Below are 12512 nucleotides of genomic sequence, written 5' to 3' on the forward strand. Positions count from 1 at the left end.
TAAAGCTTTCTGCAGAGGAATGCCCATCTCTTGCTTCTAAGACCTGACTTGAGTTTTTTTATTTAATTTTGGAATATTTATTATATACAAGTCAGCAAATAGTACTGACCTAAATATATGAGTATTACTGGAATTTTTTTGAAGACATATTTATTGAGCCAGTCTATTTTTTCTTTAATTAATTTATTTAGATTACAACCCAATTGTTATCCCATCACTTGTATCCTCCTGTTCCTCCCTCCCTCCCACACCCACCCTATTCCCCTCCTCTAGGTCCATGACAAGGGGGATCTCCTCCCCCACTTTATGGTCACAGGCTATCAAGTCTTATCTTGGTATCCTGCCTATTCCTTCTTTGAGTGCCACCAGGGCTCCCCACCAAGGGGAGGTCATCAAATATGGGGCATCAGAGTTCATGTCAGAGTTAGTCCCTGCTCTCCACATAACTGTGGAGGATGTCCTGTCCATTGGCTAGATCAGAGTAGGGGTTCAGTGTTTACTACTTGTATTGTCCTTGGTTAGTGCAATAGTTTGAACAGACACCCATGGGCCCTGATCCACCTGCTATGATGTAAAATTCTTGTAAAATTCTTGTAAATTTCTAAGATCATCTGCATCCTTATATTTCCCCATCTCCTGTATTTCTCTTACCAAGAGTTCCAGTGTGATGTCCTCATATCTATCCCAATCTCCTGATAAGTGAAGACTTTCATGGGACATGCCTCTTGGGCTAGTGCCAAATTATAAGTGGGTATATAACATGTGAGTCTTTCTGCTTCTGGATTAACTCACTCAGTATAATCATTTCTAGTTCCATCCATTTGTCCACAAATTTTGGGATTTCCTTGTTTTTAATAGCTGAGTAGTATTCCATAGTGTAAATGTACCACAATTTCTTTATCCATTTTTCAACTGAGGGACATTTAGGGTGTTTCCATGTTCTGGCTATTATGAATAAGGCTGATATGAACATGGTTGAGCATATGTCTCTGTTGTGTGGTGAAGCATTTTCTGGGTACATTCCAAGGAGTGGAATAGCTAGGTCTGGAGGAAGTCCTATTCCCATTTTTCTGAGAAAGCGCCAGATAGCTTTCCAAAGTGGTTGTACTAGTTTGCATTCCCACCACAATGAAGGAGTGTTCCTCTCTTTCCACATCCTCTACAGCATGTGGTGTCACTTGAAGTTTTGATCTTAGCTATTCTGATCGGTGTAAGATGAAATCTCAGAGATGTTTTGATTTGCATTTCTCTGATGACTAAAAATGCTGAGCATTTCTTTAAGTGTTTCTCAGCCATTCAATATTCCTCTGTTGTGAATTCTCTGTTTAGTTCTGAGGCCCATTTCTCAATTGGGTTATTTGGTTTGGTGGTGTTTAATTTCTTGAGTTCTTTATATATTTTGGATATTAGACCTTTGTCAGATGTAGGGTTGGTGAAGATCTTTTCCCAGCCTGTAGGCTGTTGCTTTGTTCTGTTGACAGTATCTCCTGCTTTACAGAAGCTTCTCAGCCTCATGAGGTCCCTTTTGTTAGTTGTTGACCTTAAGGCCTGGCCTGTTGGTGTTCTGTTCAGGAAGTTGTCTGCTGTGGCAATGTGTTCCAGGCTCTTCCCCACTTTTTCTTCTAGCCAATTTAGTTTCTCTGGTTTTATGTTGAGGTCTTTAATCCACTTGCACTTGAGTTGTGTGCATGGTGACAAATATGGTCTAATTGCATTTTTCTACATGTAGACATCTAGTTAGACCAGCACCATTTGTTGAAGATGCTATCCTTTTTCCATTGAATAGATTTGGCTTCTTTGTCAAAAATCAAGTGACCATATGTGTGTGGATTCATATCTGGGTCTTCAATTCAATTCCATTGATCAACCAGCCTGTTGCTGTGCCAGTACTATGCTGTTTTAATCACTGTTGCTCTACAGTACAGCTTGAGATCAGGTATGGAGATTCCTCCCGAGGATCTTTTATTGTACAGGATTGTTTTAGCTATTCTGGGTTTTTTGGTTTTTCCATATGAATTTGAGAGTTGATCTTTCAATGTCTTTAAAAAGTTGTGTAGGTATTTTGACAGGGATTGCATTGAATCTGTAAATTGCTTTTGGTAAGATGGCCATTTTTACTATGTTAATTCTCCCGATCCACAAACAAGGGAGATCCTTCCATCTTCTCATGTCATCTTCAATCTCTTTCTTCAGCGATTTAAAGTTTTTTCATACACTTCCTTCACTTGCTTGGTTAGAGTAACTCCTAGATAGTTTATATTGCTTGTGGCTAACGTGAATGGTACAGTTTTCCTAATTTCTTCCTCTGCATGATTGTCATTTGTATATAGGAAGGCTACTGACTTTTTTGAGTTAATTTTCTATCCAGACAATTTGCTAAAGGTGTTTATCAGCTTAGGGGTTCTCTGGTGGAATTTGGGGGTCACTTATATACACTATCATATCATCTGCAAGTAGGAATAATTTGACTTCCTCCTTTCCCATTTGGATCCCCTGATCTCCTTTTGTAGCCTTATTGCTCTGGCTAGAACTTCAAGAACTATATTGAAGAGATATGGAGAGAGTGGGCAACCTTTTTCTGTTCCCCAATTTTAGAGGAATTTCCTTGAGTATCTCTCCATTTAATTTGATGTTGGCTATGGGCTTGCTATATATAGCCTTCATTATGTCAAGGTGTTTGCCTTGTATCCCCGATCTCTCCAAAACTTTAAACGTGAATGGGTGTTGGATTTTGCCAAATTAAGCCCTGACTTTTAAGGCCTTGCTCTTTGCTGACACATTCGTAGACCGAGGTCAGTCTTTAAACTTTAGATCCTAAATGCTAAGTAACAATTTATTTCTAGAGAAGATAGACTCTTAACCAACTCACTCTGAAAACATCATCATGGTTTTGTGGCAATTCTTATTCTCCACTTGGCCCACAGACCTCCTATTGCCCAGACAGCTGTGTTGCTTGCACTGGCTGTGAGCTTCAGCCCTGGAAGCAGGGTTCCTTCTACCATGGGCAGGAAAGTCACGTTCTACGTGCATGGTGCTATGGTGCTTCCAACCCTCCAAACCATGCAGCAGTCTCCCCCTTTACCCCATGCAGTGTTTTCATGCTCATATCATACACACACACACACACACACACACACACACACACACAACAACAACAACAACAACAACCATAGCACACATGCACACACACATACCCACACAGGCTGTGCATGTGCACACAGAACAGTTTGCATGTAAGAGTTAGCCAAATAAAATCTGTCGTCTCTTTGATGTTATTCAAAGAAAGCATTTATTGTCAAATTCTTGGGTATAAACCATACATGACTAGAAGTTCATAGAAGAATTTGAGTCTTCACAATTCCATTGTATAAAGTTACCACAAAGTGACGAACAGCAGACTCACAGTACAGTGGCCCTTCCTCGCCCCTGAAGACAGCCTTAACTCCAACCTTGTCATGACCCCAGGCCCCAATCGCACTATTGCTCTGCCATAAGTTAATTGATTCAATTCTGCTTTCCTCTCCCTTCCAAGCACTATAGCATCTGCACCAGTTAACTGTATCCCAGCAGATTCCATTTATAGGACTTTCAAAACTTAGTTCCTCTGGGGTTTAGTTTGGCTGTTGCTTATGATTGTACTGAATTAGTGAAAACTGTGAACAGTAAATGTCATCTTTTCAGAAGCATGTCTATAACATACAATTATACTAAAGTGCTAGAAGACACACTGTCTGCCCTCCTTTAATGGTCAGGTAAAAAGTACTTGCAGTTAATATATACCTGTTGTCAAAATGCTTTTTTTAATGCTCTTAGCTTAGGACATACATATTTCTCTTATATACATCAGAAAGATTATTCAAAATTGTCCCTCTTAATATCCAATAATCCTGATGAAGCAGATTTAAGCCATGGATAATTTTAAAAATCAGTCTGAGCCCCCAAACTCCTATGATTTTGTGATTAACTTAATTTTACATCTTTCTCTTAATTTGGTACAGCTCCTTCATGACTAAAGCTAAAAAAAAAAAAAAAAAAAAAAAAAAAAAAAAAAAGACCAAAAGATTTGCTTTCTAAATTCAATTACGTGTTTCCTTGTTTTCATAGAAAATCCAATAGTTGGCCTTCATGTGTGGAGGCAGTAGGTCCAGAATCACACCACCAAGATACCAAAATCTACAGATACTTAAGTTTCTTCTATAAAGTGACATATATTTGTATATAACCTTACTCACATACCCTTGTGTTCCTTAGCAATCTCTAAATTACTTAAAATGACTAAAACAAAGTCAATGGCAAATGGTGTAAAAGTAGTTGGTAGATTATATTATGTGAGGAATAAAAATCAGGAAAATGTCTGTACACATTCAATCCAGATACAGTTTTTTTTCCAGTTGTTCTGATCCACTGTTGACAGAACCCTTGGGTGGGAAACGGGCGCCTCTTCAGGAGTTTCACATTCCGGGTCAACAGCTGAGGGGGAAGGAGAAGACTTCCTTTCAGAGATGTTACAGTCCAGAGTAACAAAACAGGAAAATTGCCAGTTTGCTATTGGAGTATCATAGCGTATTGGTACTGCCAAACACAGTGTGTCTTTTTAAACTCAGTTAATCTGTATAAAAGCAAAAATGTTATTAGTGGCAAAATAACATTAATAACACATGATAAATTGAGAGAATGCAAAAGTTGATGAGCTCTTCAGACCGCCTGAGTCCAGAGTATAATAGAAACTAGCAAATACATAAGTTGTTCAATCCATAAACAATATAGTTGGTAATAAACCAGCTAATGAAAGAAAGCATTGGTATACAAAACTCCTTAGCCATTTAGGCAAAAAGCACCTCTTAGATGCTTAAGACCACAGCATCTGTATCCCAACACAACCCTAACAACAAAGACCACAGCATGTGCTTCCCAACACAATCCTAACAACATACTGACAACAGAACTTACAGCAGCTGGGGTAAATGCAGAAATAATTAAGAATTTCAAGACAGTAACACTAGATCTTGGAAGGGTGGGGCCCTTGTGAATATGGGGAGCTTTGAGATACAAGACAGGTGCCTTTGAACAAGGACTACACTTGGCATTTTAGCATTTTAAATTGCAGAAGCACTGGCTCTGGCCAGAAATTGCATCATCCTGTAAACAGCACTTTGGACATGCCCTGGCGGTACACAGATGGTAGAGGCTATGGACTCACCAGATTCTCAGTGACAGGGACACAGTTGGTAGAGGCTATGGACTCACCAGATTCTCAGTGACAGGGACAGTACTGAACCACAGAAAGCATGCTGTCCTGTTTCTCAGAGGGCTTTTGAATGTCCAGCGGATAATCACCCAGGTGAAATGCCTGTTGTTGTTGCCTGTACTTAAATACTACCTTGTTTTACATGCCCTGAACATTCGAGCAATGTGACTACTGCATCGGTTTTGGGAAGGCCACATGCTGCTATTTTGAAATTGTAACAAATAACATGACACCAGTTATACAAACAACAGCAAAACTTGTGTACAGCACAACTATTTTGACAGTGGCAATGCTTCCCACACTGTATGAGGCACCAAATGTAAGCACCTGTGTCAGTCCACATGTGCAGCTGTGATGTGGTTCAAAGTGATCGAACTAAGTTCACACGTATCTCAGTCCTCCACTGGGTCTTCTATGCCTCACCCCAGTGAAATGAATAGTTAAGATTTTATCATAGATTATTTTCTCTTATTTCATCTTTTTATTACAGTTAGACATGGTTTTCTAATCGGATAAAGTCACTTCTAATATTAGGGCATGTGTTTCGTGATAACAATGGGGGCTTTCAATGTTACCTACAGCGGCTTTGTGAAAGAACGGGAACCATAGACTTAAAGTCATCTGAATATGAAGTGTTTGAGGCAGGAGGAATTTGGAGGATTAAAATGCTTCCTGGATGGAAAAGGAAACTGAGCCCAGAATAGGTTAAAGACACCCAGAAATTGCAGGCCATGTTCAGATTTGAATAACAGAAGTGTGTGCCTGTGTTCAAACCGGCACAAGAACCCCCGACCCCTCTGAGTGCCGCAGAAGGCTTCCTTGCAAAGACAGAATTGGAATATCTTTTTGCTCTTGAGTTTTAGACAACATATATGTTTTTGGCCTATAACAGTAGTGCCTGTTTATGGGTTACAGTGAGATAAATCAATGCATAAATAATATGGAATGACCAAATCAGAACAAATAGTACTACTGTTTCCTTACACATTTTTCATTTCATTGTACTGGGAACCCTTTTTCTCTTCTCTTCTAATTCGTCATAATATATGTAATTTGTTTTGAACAAACCCCGCTAGTTAAAATTTGAATACTGAGGTTGGAGAACCTTGAACCTATAAGGTCAGGGTAATTCTAGCCCAAGCAGGTGCACAGAGTCTGCAGAGACTTGATGGCTGAGACAAGAACATTTATAATCAAGTACTGCCTGCCCAGAGCCATGAACAATGTACCCTCTCCTTACAAAAAGAACTTTCCAGAAACCTATGGTTGGTCACCATCTTGCCAAGCACAGCCCTCGGGCCAAGCAACTGTGGGGCTTTTCCGGGGACTCGGGGTTCTCTGAGGTGAACAGGAAGAAGAGAACTGAAGAGGAGGAGCCCACTCAGCTCTGCGAGCTCTGGGGACCTGATAAGCCATAGGTTTCCGTGGGCCGTGGCCGGAGTACAAACCAAGAAAATAGCTTGTTGATTGCTGGAATGATTAAGCGGATCGCCTTATTGATCCTTACCTAGCTTGGAGCAGACCTCAATAACCAGCATCAAGTGTTTTAATAAGAGTAAAGGAAAGATTTACTAGATGAAAATGCTTTTAATTAGATGGGAAATAAAGCACCCCGACCCATCAGCAAGGGACCACAGAGTGGCCTCAGCCTGGAGGCCTAAACAGGAAAGTAAAAGGAAGTTAAGAAAGACAGTGACACTTAACAAACGCCCAGAAGTGAATTTCTACCGATTTCCAAGTTGTGTCCTTGGCCTCTCCCTCCCAACTCATTGAACCCCACCATCCATCCTGGAAGCCAGGGGCCAAGCGAGACAGCTGAGCATACTGAACCCAGCCACTGTGCCTTTCTGGGCTTTTCCTCAGGTCTGCTGCTAACAAGGGTTATACAATTGTCTCTACATCTCAAGGAAGGGCACTTCTCGGAGGACTCTTAACTGGGGCCAGAAGAGATTTGAAGATGTTTCTCTTGGAAGTAGGATTTGTGAGCACGTGTTCTCGCCCACTCTGGAGGCTTTGCTGTGGACCCACTCTTCCTGCCTTAGCTGGCCAGGTTGCTTTTCTTCAGCAATTGCTGTGTGCTTGTGCCAATCAAACATTGTGTCATTTGGTTTTCTCAGCAAGCTGAGGAGTTGACCCATCTGTCATTATATCCATTGAAGAGATGGGTCAGGGGGGGCATAGCGGTCGGGCATGTCCGGGGTTTACTCAGCTTGCAGGGTAAAGCGGGACCTTGAACGTTGTTATCATTAGATTCCAGACTGTAAGCTGGAATCAACTACAACTACACTCGCCTATTAAAGAAAACGAGGCCATAGAGTGTGTCACACACACACACACACACACACACACACACACACACACACACACACACACACCCCTCGGGAACTGTTCCCAACCCTTCCAATCCTTAGTCTGTGCCTGCTAAGCCAGAGGGACATAACGCTGAGCAAGAGGCCATGTTACATGGGACTCCCACACTTGGAGCAGCTGCAGAAAATAGCAACTGAAGATCCGAACTTATGAATAAAATTTTAAAAGTTGCAATGGAGAGAATCACAATGGGGAAAATAAAGCGGGGCAAACAAGAGGTCTCACCAGAGAGAGTCGTTCACAGCTGACACTACAACGGTGAAGCTTTAAAAGCCCAGAGGTTTGGTTGAAATGCGTTCTGGGCAGCAGCCTGCAAACGCAGCAAACAATAAGGCACGGAGCTGGTGTGTGGGTGGCAAAGAGGTGGCCACCACAGCCAGGAATTGTCAGAGCTCTGACAGACAGATTTAAGTGGACTTTAAGCACTTTCCATGAGCGTGTTATTAAAATATAGTTGTGACTGCTGTTTCGTGGGACCAGAAAAGTACAATTGCTAGGACCGGCCAGGGAGGAGCTGGGCTGCAACACTGCAAGAGATGGAGATGCCGCATCCTGAACATGTTTGCAGAGCAGACTGGCCTCTTATCACCTTGCACTTTTGCAAATGAACGAGAGCTATGCTTCCTGGGTACCCCAGATGGCGCCCCTGGCAGCTGCTCTCCTTATCCTCTGGCTCCGCTGCTCAGACCATGAGAACTTGACCTCAGTACAATGCCATGCCTCATATTCATAGCGCCCGAGAGAGGGTTTTATGATGGTTTACCAAAAATGGCTTGCCGGAAGCTATGCAGCTCCCTGGTCATAGTTTACAGGAAGCTCCGCCTACAGAAAATGTCCTGCCTTTCATTCTTTATGATCATTGCCCTGTTCCCTGTGGCCAAAGAGGCAGTTGCCTCAGGAAAATGAGGCAGACTAGAAATACATCGACCCGCAACAGGCTCTATTGTACATATGTCAACTCAGCTAAGGAGCTAGGTGTCCTGCCGCTGTGTCTGTGGAAGTAGGAAGAAGGCCTGCCCACTACCACCGTGTTTAGATGTCTAGAAACCAGAGAAGACCCACCCAGGCGGGGAGGTGTTCCTTTGTGCGGCGCCTTCCGGAGGGAAACAGCCGGGGCAGGCAACTGTCTGCAGAACTGACTCCCAGAGACAGAAGGCTGAGTACAAGGTGAATTCTCAGGAGAGGAAAAGCTGTGAGAGAACCTTAGAGAAGACGAGCCTCCTACATAATTGATCTGACAGGCAGCGCCCATACAGTCGCCGCAGAAGGGCCACTCTCCCACACGGGAGCGTATTTGTACTGAGAGGCACCAGATGCCACCTAGTTAAAAGTGTTTTCACAGGAGAAGTACCATGTCTGTCAGCCTAAGCTAGGGATTTGGAAAACCCAAACACTATGTCAGAGGCTAATTTTATTATTATTATTATTATTATTATTATTATTATTATTATTATTATTATTATTATTTAGCACTGAACAAATTTTTATTCACTAAATGATTGAGGGAAGACCCTGTGACCCTGTGTCCATTCTTATGATGGTACCAGCCTTGTGGTTAATTAAATATTTTTCAGAGAAAAGATGTGGGGTTTTATTCCACTTTTAAAAAACTTCAAAAAACAAACTAAAAAAAAAAAAGTGATACAAGAATCACTCTTAGCTTAGTTGTGTTCACCTATTTCCTAAAGGCAGAACAAAGGATGATTTATCCCATCAGAATGTACGTACATAAGCCCACCCTTGTCCACGATCCTGCAGGGAGTAACACTGGAGCAAAACTGCCACTATCCTTGTTTTATGATTTTTACAATCATAATTACAGTACAGTTCTCATGCATGTTAATAGAGATCCAAGTATGTCTCTGACAAAAGATTGAGTTCAGTTTAGTTTACTAACGCAAATAGCTTATTCTGAAAAAAAAAGTTAACCTAAAGGCAACTCACAACTTTTCAATATTAGTAAATCTTAGTAAGGCGACACGTGAAACTGGTGACAGTCGGCGTTCGGAGAGACGGTTGATGCAGATGTGGACAGCTGTCTAGAGGAAGCGTCAGTGTGGACAAAATGGCAAGACTCCTCTCAGATAAGAAAACCAGAGATCGAAATGGATAACTGCATGGTTTGGAAGAGGAAAGGAAGTGCACGGCAAGACCTTTAACACGAGGACAGTGGCTCCCTAGCATCTGGGGATGAACAATGCCTAGTCCCTCCCTCAAGCTCCCAATCCACCTGTCCACTTGCGCACTAAATAAGCTTTAATTCTTTGTACACTCTGGACACTGCTGTGATCTGAGATGAACATCAGACTAGATCAACGGCAGTTAACAGGATAAGCAGCACTTTGCTGGTGGCTGGTGGAAGACGCCCTGAGAAAGCAAGTTTCTCTAATTCTGCTTGTGCTGTGTTGACTATGGAAGGCACTGCTGAGGAAACGGCCTTTTGTTGACTGTTGAGAAATGGCCATTGCAGCAAAGCATAGAGGGAGTGCAACACCTGGGGGAAAAATAATGACAAGGACAGAAGTCCAAGATGGCCTGGAGGAGGCAGGTGCTGACGCACATGTGGGAACAGGAGGCAAAGTAGGAAAGACCAAAGGGAAACAGGGGGTGAGCTGCAGTTGTCATGGGAGGGACATGTTCCTGGGGGAGGGGCTTAAAGGCAGGAAGCTCTGGAGGGCAGTGCTGGGGGGGGGGGGGAAGCAAGTGAGAGTAATAATGAGAAAACAAGAGGCATGCTGCAGCAAAAGTGCACAAGCAAGACACTCAGACAACATGAGGCATCCGGATGTAAGCCTGGCCATCACACAGCACCGGACAGACGCAGCTCTGTGAGGTCAGGGAGATGGCAGGGCTGGAGAGGTTAGGGGAAAAAATGGGCCAAGAAGCTGGCACTGGACATCAGTCTCAGATCCATCACACAGTCAACAGGCTCCACACTGAGAAGTATTCCAAAACCACAGAGGAGGGCCACTGCCAGCCAGTAATGCTCTAGACTAGAGGCCAGATGAAATGGTAAGAGTGAGACAGGACCAAGGCCAGAGAGGAAGGTGGGAAAGCTGAGATGTCCACAGTAGAACCCTCATGGCCATACCGCGGCCTAGAGCTCGGCTATAAATGGTTTGGCTGAACACAGTACAATATCCAAATATTTAAATATAGCTGCTATTTTTCTCATTGAGGAACAGAAGTAACTTTGGAAATATATACTTGTTAGTAAAGAGAAAGGGCAGGCGATTGGAAAAGTTCTTGCCTGTTGTAACAAATGGAAAAATAGAGTGAGCACCCCTTTTCCCACCACCAGCTGTATCCTCCCCAGAAAGAGTATCATGCAGCACATACAGGCTTCCTCTAAATTCACAATTCACCTTACACACACACACACACACACACACACACACACACACACACACACACACACACAAAAGCTCACTGACCAGCCAGCTGCGGACAACTTCCTCTAATGGGGCAAGAAGAGTGGAGGCAGCACCCTGTCTTCCAGTGGTCAGATCCCACGACTCTGTGTGTGTGTGTATGTGTGTGTGTGTCTGTCTCTGTGTGTGTGTGTCTATGTCTGTGTATGTGTGTCTGTTTTACATGAATGTACTCATGTGCTCATTCTGTGTGCTTGTACATGTATGTTGTATGTTCATCTGTGTGTGTGTCTGTGTAAGGTAATGTGGACAGACCCCAGTGCCTCCTACAGGCTGAGCTAGTGCTCTACCTCTCCGCTATTCCCTCCCACTCTCCATGAGCTTTTTTCAACTGACGAAGAGCATTCGACATGGGCCCTGCCCTAAGCACATTTGGCTTGTAAAACACAGAGGAGCGCAGGTACACTGTTGGGTAGCAGACCTCTGGAACCCGTTCATAGTGATCAGCTGCATATTGGTACTATTGAACCAGCACTCGCCACTTAATTGATTCCACAACTGTTTGTGGCAACTGCCAGTCCCGTTTGGTTGTAAGAGTTTGACATTTCGATACTTAAGAGTGGAGCCATGCAGTATTTCTCATTCTACCACAGACTTATTTTCTTAACATAATGTTTTCAGGACTCACCCTCGTCAGTGCATAGCTGCCTTCCTTTTAAAGGGCAGACAGGATTCCATTGCATGCATATGCCACCTCTCCTTTTCCATTGATAGTTCAGGAGACACAATGTTTCTGCATCTTTCATACTTTGAATATAGCTCTAGTGAACTAGGAGAGGCAGTATCTCTCTGAAATCCTGATTTCAGGCCTTATGGATAAGTTGCCAAAAGTGTTGGATACCGTGGGAGTCCTACCATATTTTTTTGCACTACAAGATGCACCTGACCATAAGATGTACCCATTTTTTTGAGCAGTAAAAACAGCAATCAGACCATAAGGCACACCCTAACTCCCCCCACACGTTTGGGGGGCAGTGCGTCTTATGGTCCGAAAAATGTGGTACTTTTAATTTCTGAGGTACCCTCATACTGTGTGCGTTCTTACCAGCACTGTACAGGATTCCAGTGTCTCCACATGCTCTCCCAAGCCTCTCTGCTCTCTTGAGTGACCGTGTCAAGCAACCATAGCAGAAAAGGGTAATTCGAGTCACTGCAACAACAGCCAGAGCATCAGTTCTCTGGAAGTCCCTGCCTTCCGGCTGTATCGTGGCTTCACACAGAAAAAGAGTGCGAGATTAGAGAGAGTGAGGATTCGCAGCCCGCAAAACCCTTCAAAAAAGGCAAAAAAAAAAAAAAAGCCTTTGTCACTAAAGGAGTTAATGAGCCGTCTCTGCAGGAAGCCCTGAAGAAATGAGTGCTCCGAGTGTAGAACATTCGCTTTACAGTAGGTGGTGTTATTGTTACATGTTAAACAGACAGTGCTAATTAACAATCCTGAAGGCCAAATCATTAAATTACCCTCA

The 12512-nt window shown here is 43.0% G+C and overlaps 1 long non-coding RNA gene across 1 annotated transcript; it reads right to left on the minus strand.

The window, feature by feature from the left end:
- Positions 1 to 3265: 3265 nt before the first annotated feature.
- LOC311597108 lies at positions 3266 to 12293 on the minus strand. Its single transcript, XR_014779094.1, has 2 exons — positions 12095 to 12293; positions 3266 to 4609 (listed from the first exon to the last, which is right to left on the minus strand). It is a non-coding gene; the product is annotated as an uncharacterized lncRNA (long non-coding RNA).
- Positions 12294 to 12512: the final 219 nt, after the last annotated feature.

The sequence above is a fragment of the Acomys minous genome, assembly GCF_964271855.1.
Source record: "Acomys minous genome assembly, chromosome: 1".
NCBI lineage: Eukaryota > Metazoa > Chordata > Mammalia > Rodentia > Muridae > Acomys > Acomys minous.